Source organism: Cricetulus griseus, chromosome 6 (assembly GCF_003668045.3).
Source record: "Cricetulus griseus strain 17A/GY chromosome 6, alternate assembly CriGri-PICRH-1.0, whole genome shotgun sequence".
Classification (NCBI taxonomy): domain Eukaryota; kingdom Metazoa; phylum Chordata; class Mammalia; order Rodentia; family Cricetidae; genus Cricetulus; species Cricetulus griseus.
This window is the reverse complement of record NC_048599.1, coordinates 105,362,633-105,379,241: the sequence shown is the minus strand read 5'-3', so window position 1 is coordinate 105,379,241 and position 16,609 is coordinate 105,362,633.

Sequence of the window (16,609 nt, the reverse complement as noted above, 5' to 3'; positions counted from 1 at the left end):
CTACTTCCATCAGCAAAGCCCACAGGTTCCATGGTCTCCCAAAACAGCACCACTGGCTGGGAGCTGAGTGTTCAGACATGAGTCCGTGTGGGTCATTTGCTTTTCCTGTAGAGGACCAGGAATTGATTCCCAACACTCACTCACAGGTGGTTGTGGGTACTGGGGATTTTACTTGCTCTTAACCAATGAATCATCTCTCCAGGCCATGTAGCAGTAGGGATAAGAGAAGGACACACTCAGGAAGAAAAACACACCATGAGTGTGGGCACCTGTCTTCTCCCACTTTTCTCTTTCCTAGTTTGCCACGTAAGGCTGGGGTTCATGGAGGTTCAGTGGAGAGGTCATAGGAAGATTCTACCAGGTGTTTTGGAAGACCAAATCAACACAGAAGAAAAATAAAATTATTTTCTAGTATCTTTGAGCAAACGTAGAAACCAATAACTTGCTAAGAGCTTTGGGGCATACCTGTAATTTCAGTCCCCAGGAGGCTGAGACTTGAGGATCTCAGGTTTGCTTACCTGTGCTTCATGGTGGATTTCAGGCCAGTCTGGGCTGACTAGTGAGACACTGTCTCAAACTTAAAAGCAACAACAACAAAGTTATGCTGTTGAGATGGTCAGTGGATAAATGTACATGCTGCCTGCCTTAGTCCAGTCCCATAACCTACATGATAAAAGGAGAGAACTGACTCCTGACAATTGTTCTCTGACTGACTAGGCATGTGTACACACACACACACACACACACACACACACCACATGTTCACATACACACACACACACACACCACATGTTCACATACACACACACACACACACACACACACACACACACCACATGTTCACATACACACACACACACACACACACACACACACGCGCGCGCGCGCGCGCACACACAACACAATGCTCTCACACACACAAAGTTATTGGTTTTAAAACCTCTACTTTTTTTGTTGTTTTTAAGGTGGGGCTCACAATAGTTCCAGACTGGTTTTGAACTCCTGGACTCAAGGAGTTCTCATCAGCCTCCAAAGTTACTGGGACTCAGGTGTGATCACTTTCCCCAACTTACAGAAGTAAGCCTTATTTTTTTCAGCTTTAAAGAAAAAGTAACTGTCTGGAGACATGGGCTCATTTGGTAGCATGGTTGCCTAGCCTGCATGATAGCTTGGCCTCCTCACTACACCCCCACCCCTGCATTAAAAACAAGCATGGCAGCACATCCAGGAAGTAGAAGCTTGGGAATCAGAAGTTCAAAGTCATCCTTGGATACATAGTGAGTTTGAGGCCAGCCTGGGCTACATGAGAAAATGCCAAAAAGAGAAAATTAGGAAGATATGATGAATCCATCTGTGTCTCCTTAGCAAAAAGAAGGCTCTTAGAGGTTTGGAGCAGGGACTGCACAGGGTCAGAAGCACCCAAATGCAAACATTGTTTCAGCTTCACCAAAATCAGTGCACAAGTGGCTTAGGGAAGGTTTAGACAGTATAAACCAAAGATGTGCCTACTAAGGGTTACCAGTCATCTCCTAACTGGACACAGCTTCAGATTTTGTGGTTTCATATTCCTTGGGTGAGATTTTCATCCACACACCTCTAAGAGTTTAAAGACTCCTAAATGGGCATCTTTCCATAGTGGTATCTGCCTTCTGGGGATCTCTGTTTTTACTCTGTGACTTATAAACAAAGACGTTCTTGGCCATTGCCCTGGATGAACTGAAACCTTGGTATTTTTTTCAGTGAGGAAGCTCAAAGTTTAATAAGAAAGCAATTGTAAATGCTTGACAAAACATCTGTGAAGTAGTGCTTTAGCCTGTCTCATAATTCAGGGTCATAAGACACCAGTTGTTCTCTCCCCTTTTTTGTAAAGCTCAAACACCAAGGAGAGTTGAGATAGAGAGGAGAAGAGTGTCATCTTCCCAATTCCCCAGCACCCTCATCTGGCTCGAAGACCCACTGCTCAGATTGCTGATTGCCTTGAACTTTGCCAGGATTTCCTTGTGAGCCAACAAATACGGTGGTCATAAAGTCTGCAGGACACTGCAATTCTGTCACTTTCTGTCCAATGTCCTGTAGTGACATCCCATCTCACTTGGAATCCATACAACTGTGCACAGCACTACAGCTATAGGTAAATGACAGGTAGACAACCCATCTCTGGGAAAGCTTATAGGCCCATTACCAACAGGCAGAGCTGGTTAGTAATTCCCAGAGTGATGGGCAACCTCTGCAGGTGTTAAAATATTATATAGCATGTCAAGACACTAGGTAAAAATGCCTGCCATCAAGTCTGATAACCTGAGTTTAATCTCCAGGACTCACAAGAGAACCAGTTCCCACAAGCTGTTGTCTGACTTCTATACACACACTCACTGTGGCATGCATGAACTTGAGTGTGTGTGCGCGCGCGCACACACACACACACACACACACACACACACTCAAAATAATATTTTTAAATTTAAATAGAGCAAAATACTATAAAGCAACAAGAATTAAAAATTTGGTTATTTTGTATTTCAAAATAAAGGACTCAGTGGTGATGGTACATGATTTTATTTCCAGTCGTCAAGAGGCAGAGGCCGGTGGATCTCTGAGTTCGAAGCCGGCCTGGTCTGCAGAGCAAGTTCCAAGGCTACACAGAGAGATATTGTCTCAAAAAAACAAAATAAATAAGGGACTCTTCCAAGCAGTGAGATGTTCAGCAGGAAAAGCACGTGGTATGGTGGCCTGGCAGGGAGTTTGATTTCTGATTGCCTCATGAAGTACAAGACTGACATGTGGAGAGAACTAACTCCACAGTGTTGCCCTCTGACTGCTGCACGTGCTTCATGGCATGAGTGTTCCATGTATGCACCATGGGCACATACACACACAATTAATGTTTTTAAAAGGAACCTTAGGTGGCTGAAGAGTTGCTCAGTGGTTAAGAGCAGTCATTGCTCCTGCTGAGGACCTGGGTTTTATTTCCAGCACCCACATGGCAGCTACAACCTAAAGGAGTTACTCACCCTTTTCTGACCAGGCACATATGTGGTACACATATGTAAATGTAGGCAGGGTTTCTCTGTGTAGCCCTGGCTGTCCTGGAACTCGCTCTATACACCAGACTGGTCTGAAACTCAAAGATCCACCTGCCTCTGCCTCCCAAGTGCTGGGTTTAAAGGTGTGCACCACTACATCCAGCTTTAAAAATGACTTTTATAAAAAGGAGCCTTATGGTGCAGAACTTGTGGGAATGGTCAACTTATGATTGACCCATTTTGAGGCCCCTACCATACGAGGAGCCCACACCTGACACTGCCTGTATGGACAGGAACCAGAGGCAGGACATCCCAGAGATCCAGAATAGAGCCAAACATGAGTGGAAAACAACAAGTCAGTGAGATGATTCCTACTGATATTCTGCTGTTCTCATAGATTGGTTTCTAGCCCAATTGTCATCAGAGGGATGGGATCCAGCAACCCATGGGAGCAGATACAGAGACCCACAGCCAAACACTAGATGGAGCCAGAGGAACCCTGTAGAAGATGGGGAGGATGGATTGTAGGAGCCAGATGGGTCAAGGACACCAGGAGAACATGACCCACAGAATCAACTGAGGAGAACATGACCCACAGAATCAATTCATAAGGACTCACAGAGGCTGACGTGACAATCATGGAGCCTGCATGCGTCTGTGCTAGGTCCTCTGCATAAGTCTTATGGTTATGTAGCTTGGTGTTCTTGTGTGACTCCCAACAATGGTAGTGGGTGTGTCTGTGACTCCTTTACAGGCACTTGGAACCCTTTCCCTTCTACTGGGTTGCCACATCCAGACATGATATGAGGGTTTATGCCCAGTCTTATTGTATCTTTTTAGGCCATGTTTGGTGGATATCCCTGGGAGGCCTGCTCTTTTTTTTTTTTTTTTTTCAAAGGGAAATGGAGGAGGAGTTGATGATGGGGGGGGCAATGGAAGAAGGAATGGAAGGAGTTATGGGAGGGGAAACTTCAGTCTGGATGTAATGAACCAGAGAAGAATAAAGCTAAAAAATAAAAATACATTTTAAAAGAACATTAAATAAAAACTTGAGAAATTGGAAAACCTTGACTTTGTACTACATTTTCAAATACTTATTTTTATTTTTTTTTCTTTATATGTATGTGTTTGTTGGGGAAGAAGTGCTGAGGAGGCCAGAGAGGGGGGTTGGATCTCTTACAGCTGGCCTTATGTGTGATTGGGAGCTGCTCAAAGGAGTGCTGGGAACCAAGCTCAGTTCCTTGGAGAAGCATCAAGAGATCTTAACCACTGAGCCATCTCTCTGGCCTCCATAAATTTCCTTTTTTTTTCTTTCTTTCTTTCTTTTTTTTTTGCTTTAACCATTTTATTTTTTCATTTTTTTGCATAACTTAATAAAAACAGAACAGTTCAACAAAACATCAGATATAAAGTAAAAGATACACAAAACATCTTGAAAGCATACATTTGCCAGATTTATGCTCAGTTAAATTTGAGATAAATAACAAAATACTTCTTTTTACGTGTAACTACACCTCAGCCAACACTTTTGCTCTCCCTCCGTGGCAGTTATGTACCATTGAGCTCTCTCCCTGAATAAGGGAGCTACAGCATCTCTCTTCCTTTCTGGCTGTGGGACAGAGAAGTCAGTTCAAACTCAGTATTCTTACCCATTAAAAGGGAATAGTGGCATCTGCCCCACAACTGGCCCATGAATTTTCTTTTGTGTCTGGGTTTATATGCTCTCCCAGAAGGAATGTGAATTGTTTACTTTTCTAAAGTCAAGGAAAATGTATTAAGATACAGGAGAGCTGTCAAGATAGCTCAGCAGGTACCAAACCTGAGTTTGATTCCTAGAACCCACAATGTTTCTAAAGGAAACATTCATTTTTCATATTTATCTTTTAATTATTGTCTGTTTGTTTGAGAGAGGGTCTTGTTGAGAAGTTCAAACCGGCCTTAAATTTATAATCCCCAGCCTCACAAGTGCTAGTATTACAGGTGTGTGTCTTCATGCCTGGCTATATTTTATGTCTTTTTTATTAGTTTTATTTTATTTTAGTTGTATGGTTGTCTGCATGTTTATCTATGCAACACATATGTACTGGTGCCTTTGGAGATCAGAAGAGCAGATTTGGGTCTTCTAGAACTTGATTTTCAGACAGTTGTAAGCCTCCATGTGGGTCCTAGAAATAGAACTTGGGTCCTCTGAAAAACCAGTTGGTACTCTTAATCTCTGAGCCATCTCTCCAGGCCCTACCTATATTTTATTTCTTAAGGGTGCCCTTAGCTTCAAGTTATATAAACTTCAAGTCTCCCCAAACTAGGATTTGTTGAAAAGACTTCAGGTACAATTGTTGTGCCTGTGTCACAAGGATCCCTAAAGAGACCAGGGAGTCAGACCACCAATGCAAATGCACGAGGTTTATTAAATTGTCTATCCTTCAGCAGGAGGGACCCCATCTGGCAAGCTGACACAGCAGCCTCCGGAAGGTGGTGAAGTTCCCTGTTTACTGCTAAGTTTTAAAGACAAAAGTTACAGGATTACATCAGTAGGTACCGGTTGGTTTCTGATTGGTTGACATTTGGGGAACAATCAAGAAATTTCTCAAAGTCATATTTTGGCATGAAATATCTGTGTATCAATTATTCTCATTGGTCAGTGCTGAGAGGGAACATTCTGTGGTTTCTATGGCTTTGTCTTGTTACTTGCAGGTGGCCTGTTGTACATAGATATCAATAGTTTTTAGAACTGTATCCTGGAGACTATAGGGGAGGTTTTGGTCTACCCTGAAGTTTCTTTTGTGGCCAAACAGTTCCCAGAAACCAAGTACCTAGGTGACTGGGGGGGGTGGAGTGGGGAGGGTCTGGAGTTTCTTTATGTTTAGTTTTGGCCCTAGGTGCCAGGAGGCCAGAGGATCTGGAGTTTCCTTATGTCAGAGGCCTACATGTCTTTTCTGTAGCCTGTCATGGCTGCTAAAGCAGGGGGCTGAGTGAGGGTTTGGTCCCTTTATTTTTAATTATTAGAAGTGAAGCCTTTTAGTTTAGTTTACCCTTTTACAAGAGTACTGTAAAGATGATAGATAGATATCACTGGGACAGAGGTACTCTTTGTATAGGTTAGCCAGGCAAGGCCTCTCTGATAAGATGATATTTGTGCTGAGACCTATCAAGAGCCCTGGAGACAGTAAGCACAAGGGCCCCAAGCTATGTGTACTGTGAAGTCTGTGGCATAATTGTTATTCAAAGGGACTTTCCCTAAATTCTTTTTAATATCTACAAAATCGGGCCAGGCATTGGTGGCGCACGCCTTTAATCCCAGCACTCAGGTGGCAGAGGCAGGCGGATCTCTGTGAGTTCAAGGCCAGCCTGGTCTCCAAAGCGAGTGCCAGGATAGGCTCCAAAGCTACACAGAGAAACCTTGTCTCGAAAAACCAAAAAAAAAAATCTACAAAATCAAGGAGCATATTAATAAACAGATGCACTTATTGAGCAGTCAATTCATTCTTGAGCTATCTATCTATCTATCTATCTATCTATCTATCTATCTATCTATCTTTCTTTCTATCTATCTATCTATCTATCTATCTATCTATCTATCTATCTATCCTAAGACAGGGTCTCCTATCAGGGTCTCTCTTCTCATAGCCCTGGCTGTTTTTGAACTCACATTGTAGACCAGGCTGGCCTCTAACTCACAGAGGTTTACCTGCCTTTGCTGGATTAAAGGCATTCCCTACCACTGCCTGGGCCTTTACCCAGTTTTTAAGTTGTGTAAAACTTGCATTGCTCAGAGACAAAGAAGCTGGGACAGGAAGGACAACCCCCCCCCACCCCCCACACCAACTCCTAGCAGTTTCGACAGTAAACATGCCCACTTAATGAAAACAGACAATGTTGGTGCTCTGAGTGTTACTGTAAGAGAAACAGTGCTGAAAGGGAGGGGATGACAGAAAGATCAAAGGCTATTAAACAACCCAGAATTAATAATAATATGCTTTTTAAAAAAAGTTTTAAACCAGTATATCCTGTTTGTTCCCTAGCCATCTTCTCTAAAGGAGTGCTGGCTAGAGAAGAGGCACAGTGAACCTAAGTTATCCAAGGGCTAACCTGAGGCATAGGGCAGAAGAGCCTGCTGTTCATTTAACCTTTTGATCTTCAAGACCCAGCACATGTGGCAGGAAAGAGAGGCCTGCCTGACCATGGATGCAACAAGCAAGTCAGGGTTCAGAATATGCTCAGTAAATGTCAGACTGGTCACCTTATATGGTGACAGTGTTTCTGAGCAGCAAGCCTGGCATTATCTGCTTCTTTGACTTGGTGGATATCCCACTACACAGAACTGGCAAGAAACAAAGCTTAGTGTCTACTTCAGGAAATACTAGAGAGATGATGGGAGCCCTGCTGTGCCTTCCCTTGCCACCCCCCCCCCCCGGCTTCTTAGTTCATCCAGAACTAAGTACAAACAATTTGAATGAAATCCAAGACTTTATTCTCTTTTTTCCAAACTCAGACCAGATTTCAGGTTTTAGCTTACATTGTATGGTCCTGCTCTGTTTCATAGTGAACACATAATAAAAGATAACAATCTGTGTACATGAGTATTATTTTAAGAAAGTATAAGAATTCACCCTGCCCAATGGGCATTGGTGGCGCACATCTTTAGTCCCAGCACTCAGGAGGCAGAGGCAGGCAGATTTATGGGCATTGGAGGCCAGCTTGGTCTCCAGAGTGAGTGATAGGCTCCAAAGCTACACAGAGAAACCCTGTCTTGAAAAACAAAACAAAACAAACAAAAAAAATGCACCCTGCCCCAACAGGTGGAAGTTAGCCTGTTCAGTTGTTGTTGTTTGTTTGGTTTGTTTTTAGAGACAGGGTTTCTCTGTGTAGTCTTGGCTGTCCTGGAACTTGCTCTGTAGACCAGGCTGGCCTTGAACTCAAATCATATTTTTATAGAATTGTATTTTTTCTCACAATAGTATTTGTATTTTGTGAGTCTGATGTGTGTATGTGTCTTTGTGTGTGTGTGTGTGTGTGTGTGTGTGTGTGTGTGTGTGTGTGTTGCAGGGGGTGGGGGGGTACCATAGTACTCCTGTGACAATCAGATGACAACTTATAAGAATGATTCTACCATGTGGGTTCTGGAGATTAAACTCATGTTGTCAAGCTTGCCAGCAGATACTTTTACCCACTAAGGTATCTTGCTGGTCCTAGAATGTTAAAATAGAACAACAGATTACTCATTGTGGCATTATTTAATCTATCTACATGAGAAGTTTTGTGGTTGTTTTGGCAATGGGTCCCATGTAGCTCAGGCTGGCTGGTTACTCTATATAGTTGAGAAGGACACTGAACTTCTGATCTTCCCATCTCCACCTCCCAAGTATTGGGATTACAGGTGTGCATTACCACACCAGGTCAAGACTATCTTTATTAGCACACCATCATACCACACATGGTTTTCCCATGTTGGGATGGGAATCCACAGTAACTTATTCTCTCAGTGATGTCTGTGATGGCTCATTCATTGCCATGTAGATGTGGATGTTTTGTTTCCCTAGCAGCTACCTAAACTGTCACTGTGACTGGCATGTGGTCCTGAATCTTTGGCCAAGGCTCTTAGCCTCTCAAACTTCGGAAGGTGGAGGTGAGTGTGCACCCTTGCACTAGGAGCTACAAGGCTTGGCCTTCATACTGGGGAACCCTGATATGCTGGCCTCTTATGAGGTGGTGACCCTGAATGGATGTCAGAGCATCTGTGGGCAGATTCTAATAATACAAAGTGTCCAGACAAGGACTGAATCTTAATACTTCTACAAAACAGTAACGACGGCTACAGCTGGGGAAGCAGGGATACTGAGGGTCACAGAAGACGGCAGCTTTCTGAAAGAATAATATCTGATGGCAGATGTGAGACAGCAGGTTTGATCTGCTTCTTCACCCTTTCAGGAACTCAGCAGCCTCAGCCCCTCTCTAAGGTTAGGTCTCCCTAGTTGCTTTTATCCTAATTCTATTCAATTCTTGGTTCTCCAAACCCCTCCTATGTACTTTCCAGAGTCTGGGGTTCTCCCCTCCTATATGCCTTCCAGAGTCTGGGGTTCTCCCCTCCTATATGCCTTCCAGAGTCTGGGGTTCCCATCTCCCGTGTGCCTTCCTGAATCTGGAGGTCCCCCCTCCTGTGTGCCTGCCAGAGTCTGGAGTTCCAGGTGTGTGATGAGCACATTCTATTCTCTCTAGCCTTCCACAGTTTCCCCTGACTCCTAGGCCTCACTGTGTGTGGCTGGCACTCTCCTGAGGACACAGGCCCCATGAGGCCTTTCCAAGGGGAGCAGTTATTCCCCATATAATCTCTGTTCTTCTGAGCCAGAATGTGACCTGCTGGCTTTTCCTCCCTGACCCACTGTCACCTTCAAACAGTTCCTGTCTTCAAAAGACTGTGTTTCTACAGTCTACAGATTTCTCAGTCCCTTGACCCTTCCATCCCATGGCTGTTCACTCCTTGAAGACTTGACAGTGACTCACACATAGTCTTCCTTTAGTCCCTACCCTTGTCATTTTATTTTTAACAGCTTCTTGTCTAACATCTTAGGGTCTCCAGTCCACTGATTTCACGGCTTTTAAAAAACTATTTTGGGGGCTGGAAAGATGGCTCAGTGGTTAAGAAAGCTTGCTGCTCTTCCAGAGGATCCAAATTTAGTCCCTAGTACCCACATTAGGCAGATTAAAGGTGTGCACCACCACCACCTGGCTAAAATTTTCGGCCTTCCTTCTTTTGGTCCCATTCTCCTGTATTTGACTCTGGGAGAAACAAAACAAAGTGTAAACAACTAAGCAGAGACCCTCTTCTAGCCACAGAATCCTCCTACGTCTGCACCTCCCACCTTTCCCTTTATACATCGGGCAGCATCTCAGGTTCTGAGCCATCTCTTTCTTTCTCAGGGATGTACCCTGGCAATCTCCCACTCTCATTGGGAACTGGTTACTAGTTTCTCCTTTTATTATATGGACTTAAATGTAAATATATTCTTAAATAAGCATCCTAAGAACCCCATGATTTAAAAACAAAAACAAGGAGCAGGCGGTGGTGGCACACACCTTTATTCGCAGCACTCGGGAGGCAGAGGCAGGCGAATCTCTGTGAGTTCGAGGCCAGCCTAGTCTATAGAGCAAATTCTAGGACAGGATCCAAAGCTACACAGAGAAACCCTGTCTTGAAAAACAAAAAACAAAAAACCCAACCAACTAACCAACAAAAACCTAAAAACAAACAAACAAACAAAAAACACTCAGTTAGATCCCCTTTTTAGAAACATCATATCTTTATTCTCTTTTGTAGAAAAATTTCTCAAGAGGATCACCAGTCTTACTCTAGGTCTAATTCCTTGTTCATTGCCTCCTCTACTTTAGGGCTTCCATACCTGTTGGATCCCACACATCTCCATCACGTCATGGAAATTCTTACTATCAAATCACCTGTGACTTTTTTTTTCTTTTTTGAAACAATGGAACCCAGGCTGGCTTGAAACTCATGGTCTTCCTGCCTCAGCTTCCCAAGGGCTAGAGTCACAGGTGCACACCACCAACTACGACTTCTGTATTACCAGATTAATGGGGACACTGCTCTCATCTTAGGTAAGGTCTTGTGAAAACAGATCTATGACAAGTTTTTGATTATTAGATGTCTTCTGTGGTTGTCAGTAGCCTTGTAAGTGCAAATACGTGTCTCTTCTGACTCCGAACTGTGTGAAGGCAATTCTTGTAGGCAGAGTTTCTCTGTGACTCGGCAGCTGCTCCCAAATAACCACAAAGAAGCCTAATATTAATTATAAATGCTCAGCTGATAGCTCAGGCTTCTTACTTTCTTTTTTTTTTTTTTAAGATTTTACTTATTTATTATTTATACAGTCTTCTGCCTGCATGCCAGCAGAGGGCACCAAATCTCATTACAGATGGTTGTGAGCCACCATGTGGTTGCTGAGAATTGAACTCAGGACCTCTGGAAGAACAGTCAGTGCTCTTAACCGCTGAGCCATCTCTCTAGCCCTCAGGCTTGTTACTAACTAGCTCTTACAACTTATTAACCCATTTATACTGACCTACATTCTGCCGTGTGGCATTATCTCTCTTTCATCTCATCTCCTGTTTTTCCTTGTCTCCTGGCAACTCCTCTGACTCCACCCTTCTTCCCAGTGTACTTAGTCTGGTTCTCCTGCCAGACTTTATCCTGTCCAGCTATTGGTCAGTCGTTTTTTTATTAAATCAATCACAGCATAATTAACACAGCGTACAGAAGGACTATTCCATAACACATTCTGGCAAGCTACTACCCTCTCCTATCACCATGAACTCCTGAGCCTTTTTCTCTCAATTTACACAGTTTCCCAGCACTCAGGAGGCAGAGACAGGTGGGTCTCTGAGTTCAAAGCCAACCTGGACTACAGAGTGAGTTTCAGGACAGCCAGGGCTACACAGAGAAACCCCATCTCAAAAACAACAAACAAAAACACAAAACAAAAAATTAATTAATTTTTAAAATGTTTCATTCCAGAAATGTGAGTTCTGGCTGTTTGTTATGAGATTATGTTCCTTGGCATCTGAAATTCCTTCTGTGGTCCCTGACTTTCTGGTGTGGTCTTATTTCTTACTGCAGGTGCAGGTACACAACTAAAACTCTGGATTTCCACTTTGTGGGCTCCCATCTCCAGGCTTGGGATTTATCATCTGTCTATAAGTGATAGATTGTGACACTTTTTCAAGATTGACTGAATTGTTAGGGGCTGGAGAGGTGGTTCAGCAGTGAAGGCACTTGCTGCTAAGCCTGAGTTCTATTCTCAGAACCCACAAGGTGGAAGAAGGGAACGAACTTCTGAAATTAAAATAAAGAAGTGATAATGTACTAATAATACAAAATAATATTTCCCATGGGAAAAAAGATTGTTAGGAGTGTATGAGAGACTGGCCGATGCCCTGATTTGCTGGGGAGAAGCCCACTTACATATAGGACATATCTGTTCAGGAGGCATAGGGGTCAGTCACCTCAAATGGTGTCATTCTCATAGTTGTTAGACTTGCAGCCAAATTAATTAAAGCTGTAGCAGAATAAGAAGCTCAACCTAAATTTGGTGTGTGTGTGTGGGGGGGAATCAAATATTTTCTTTCTATATCTACATATCAAGGGAAACAATTCAAGAAAGTGGTAAACTTCTTTTAATGCTTGGGAGAATTCCAGATAATGGATGCAGTAGGAATGACAGACTATCTCCATTTTGCCACCTCCATGAATGACAATTTTAAAGAGAGACACTATGGGCCTTCTAATGCAGTAAGAAAGCAGCAGCACCTATGAACCACTCTTGCCAAAATACTCAGGCTAAATGGTGTCCGGCCTCTAGACTTGATTTTAATAACTCCTCATGATACAATCAGCCAAATCCAGAATGCAGCCAATTCTATAGGAACAGGACCTGAGTCCATTAATAAGTAAATGAAAGAAAAGTGGAAGTTCCTATGCATTACAAAAAGTATAGGAGGACTATTAAGCAGGCCTGGTGATGTAGACCTATAATCCCAGCCTTCTGGGACAGAGGTGGGAGGATCAAAAGTGCTAAGGTGAGCTACAGAGTGAATTCAAGACCAGCTTGATGTGGGATGTCCTTCTGTATGTTGCAAATATGTGTTGCTTTTGTGTGTGTGTGGCGGGGGCGGGGGAGTGAGACAGGGTTTCTCTGTGGCTTTGGAGGCCGTCCTAGAACTACCTTTTGTAGACCAGGCTGGTCTCGAACTCACAGAGATCTGCCTGCCACTGCCTCCCGAGTGATGGGGCTAAAGGCGTGCGCCACCACTGTCCAGCTGCAAGCAAGGTTTCAAACAAAAGTAACGGCTAGCAATATGTGGCGCTTTTATTGGTTGATAAATAAAGCTGATTTGGCCAATGGCCTAGCAGAACAGAGCTAGGTGGGAAATCCAAACCAAGATACAGAGAGAAAGGCAGAGTCGGGGAGAAACACCATGTAGCTGTTGGGAAAGCAGGATTTGAGGTAACAAGCTACGAACTTCGTGTCTGTGTGTGTGTGTGTGTGTGTGTGTGTGTGTGTGTGTGTGTGTGTGTGTGTGTGTGTGTGTGTGTGTGTGTGTGTGTGTGAACCATATTCACAAAGTAGAAATTTTCTAATTTCATTACCTTGTTATTCTTCAAGCTTAACTTGTGTCTGTTATTTTAATGCATATTCAACATATAATGTTAGAATTTATGGGGCATAGTGCAAACTACAATTTTGAAGGCCTTCTTTGAGAAAAACAATCCCACATTATGGATAAAAAAAATTGAGTGGGAAGATGAACATTTGCTTAAGTAAATAGATAGGTAAATTGTAACCAAGGTAAACACCACAAATGGCGCCAGATCCATAAAAAAAAAAAAAAAAAAAGATTAAAGTTACCACTAACCAACATCCCCTAGCCCACCAAACCCATTTTTAACTATTTAATTGCTGGAAACATCTTTATGATAACTTTCCTCAACATTTTAAACTACGTAGACTTTGCAATTTTTTTTTTTTTTTTTTTTTTTTTTTTTTTTTGGTTTTTCAAGACAGGGTTTCTCTGTGTAGCTTTGGAGCCTATCCTGGCACTCGCTCTGGAGACCAGGCTGGCCTCGAACGCCCATGGACCCGCCTGCCTCTGCCTCCCGAGTGCTGGGATTAAAGGCGTGCGCCACCAACGCCCGGCAATTTTGCAATATTTTCTACATTGAGTATAGAGGTATTCCAGTCATTCCTCCAGGTCAGAATTCCTCCAGACAATTTTAAGATTTTTTTTATTGGTTTTTGGGAAATAGTTCCCTTTGAGATGGTATGCATATGGGTTCCCCCCCCTTACATCTTTTTGTTTTGTTGTTTTTTTTGTTTTGTTTTGTGTTGTTTTGTTTGTTTTAAAGACAGGGTTTCTCTGTGTAGCTTTGGGGTCTATCCTGGCACTCACTCTGTAGACCAGGCTGGCCTCAAACTCATAGAGATTCGCCTGCCTCTGCCCCCTGAGTGCTGGGATTAAAGATGTGCACCACTACCTCCCAGTTCTCTTGTACATCTTTGTACAAGAGATGTCTGTGGGCATTTCATTAACCTGGAGGCGTGCTTCAGTGATTGGGTTGTTGCCCAGTAATTAGTACTATTATACTATTAAAGTGTGGAGATCTTGACATGCCATCGGAGGTTAAAATTATTTGCTGTATTTTAAAATACAATTTTTATCATAATTTTTATTAATCTGAATTGGTGAAGGATGCATAATTGGATAGCAACTAAACATTGAATTGTTTTGACCTTATATGAAATGGTACTAAGAAAATGCTATCTGGCTGGAGAGTTGGCTCAGTGATTAAGAACACTTGTTGTTCTTGCAAAGGACCTGGGTTCAATTCCCAGCATCCACATGGAGACTCACCACTTCTGTAGGCACCATGCATGCATGTGCCAAACAGACATACATACAGGAAAAGCACTCATACACATAAAGTAAATCTTTAAAAAAAATCAAATAAAAGGAGAATACTGTCATTAGTAGTTAAAAAAGCAACGCCTTTGTATGATCCAGGCATCTGTATCTGTATGCCCAACAAAGCATCTTATAGTAATGTTCCAAATAGAATGATACTGTGGTAGCATATTAGTTTAAGGTGTGTGACTTTTGTTTATGCTGCCTTTGTTTAACTCTGTGAAGCTGTGATTCTTTGCCTGTCTAAAACACCTGGTGGTCCTAATAAAGAGCTGAAAGGCCAATAGTGAAGCAGGAGCAAGGATAGGTGGGATTGGCTGGCAGGCAGAGTATAAATAGGAAAACTGAGGCAGAAAGGAGCAAGAGAACAGGGAGAGGAGGACATCAGGGGCTAGCCACGCAACCATCCATCTACACAGCAATCCTTGGAGTAAGATTCACAGAAGTAAGAGAACAGGAAAAACCCATAGGAAAAAGGTAGATGGCAGAATAATTAAAGTTCAGGAAAGGTGGTTAGAAACAAGTCAAGCTAAGGCTGGACATTCATACCTAAGAATAAGCCTTGATGTGTGATTCATTTGGGAGCTGGGTGAATGGGCCCCCAAAAGAGAAAAAACTTCTTACTACACGATACCACTACCCTAAACCAATCATTTTCTGTTTGGGTTAGGGTAATCATCACTTGGACTGTTTAGAAATGTACATGAGATTTTTCACTGTCATGTGACTGAGGAGTGCTACTTTGAATTTGTCCAAAACCACTTTTCTAAATGCATTACAGGGAGCTGGAGAGATGGCTCAGCAGTTAAGTGCATTAGCTGCTCTTTCAGAGGTCAGGAGTTCAATTCCCAGCAACTACATGGTGGCTCGCAACCATCTAGTGGATCTGATGCCCTCTTCTGACACAAAGGTGTACATGCAGATAGAGCACTCATAATAAATACATCTTTTAAAAATTATGAAGTTCTCCTTATTCCATACTGCTGAATCTTCAAATGAATGTGCTGGATTCTGATTGTAGAACAGTAAGGGTTAAGAGAACAACACAAACACCTGAAACTTACGATGGTCACAATGATAGAGTGTGTGTGTGTGTGTGTGTGTGTGTGTGTGTGTGTGTGTGTGTGTAACATAAATGTTTTGAAGATGATAATTCATTTCCTTAAAGGTTTTAGTTTGGGGTTTTTTTTTTTTTTTTTGAGACAAGGTTTCTCTATGAAGTGTTGGCTGTCCTGGAACTTGCTCTGTAGATCAGGCTAGCCTCAAACTCAGAGATCCACTTGCCTCTGCTTCCAGAGTTCTGGGATTAAAGGCATGCACCACCACTGCCCTGCTTTCCTTGAGGGTTTTTTTTGGTTTTGGGTTTTGTTTTTTTGGTTTTTTGAGACAGGTTTTCTCTGTGTAGTTTTGTAGACCTGCTGGCCTCAAACTCACAGAGATCCACCTGGCTCTACCTTCTGAGTGCTGGGATTAAAGGCGTGCGCCACCCCCGGCCAGCTTCTTGAGCTTTTTTTTTTTAATGGTACCTTTTATTGCATATTCATTATGAGAATGGTAGAACAAATAAGATTTTTTTATTTGTGTCATTTTACTATATGTATAATACTTGTAGAAAATGGTTACGTGAAACACCTTTTCCCTCTGAACATTGTGCTTATGTATTTCATGAATACCAACAAATGAATCTCAGTTTGTTTTCATTACTATATAGTATTAAACTAATTATTTTTGTGGTGGACATATAGTTGATTCAAATTTCTTTCATTTACATGATACTATGAATATTGTTTTCAAGTTACTTTTAAATATTTATTTTATTTGTGTGTGCCTGAGTGTATGTATGGCCACTATATGTGAGCAGGACATAAAGCATTCACTCCCCTGGAAATGGAATTACAGTAGGCTGGGTGCTTTCTCCAGCACCCTTTACACACATAGCCCTCAAGATATAAATGCAGACAAAACACCCATACATAAAATAAAATAAGTCTTATAAAAGGAAAGTTTAGAATTTGTTTCTCACAGTAAGTAGAGATTGGAAAATATTTACTGAATTTAATTATTCTGAACTTAAAACTACCTGAACATAATGCTAGTAAATACTTTCTTTGGCC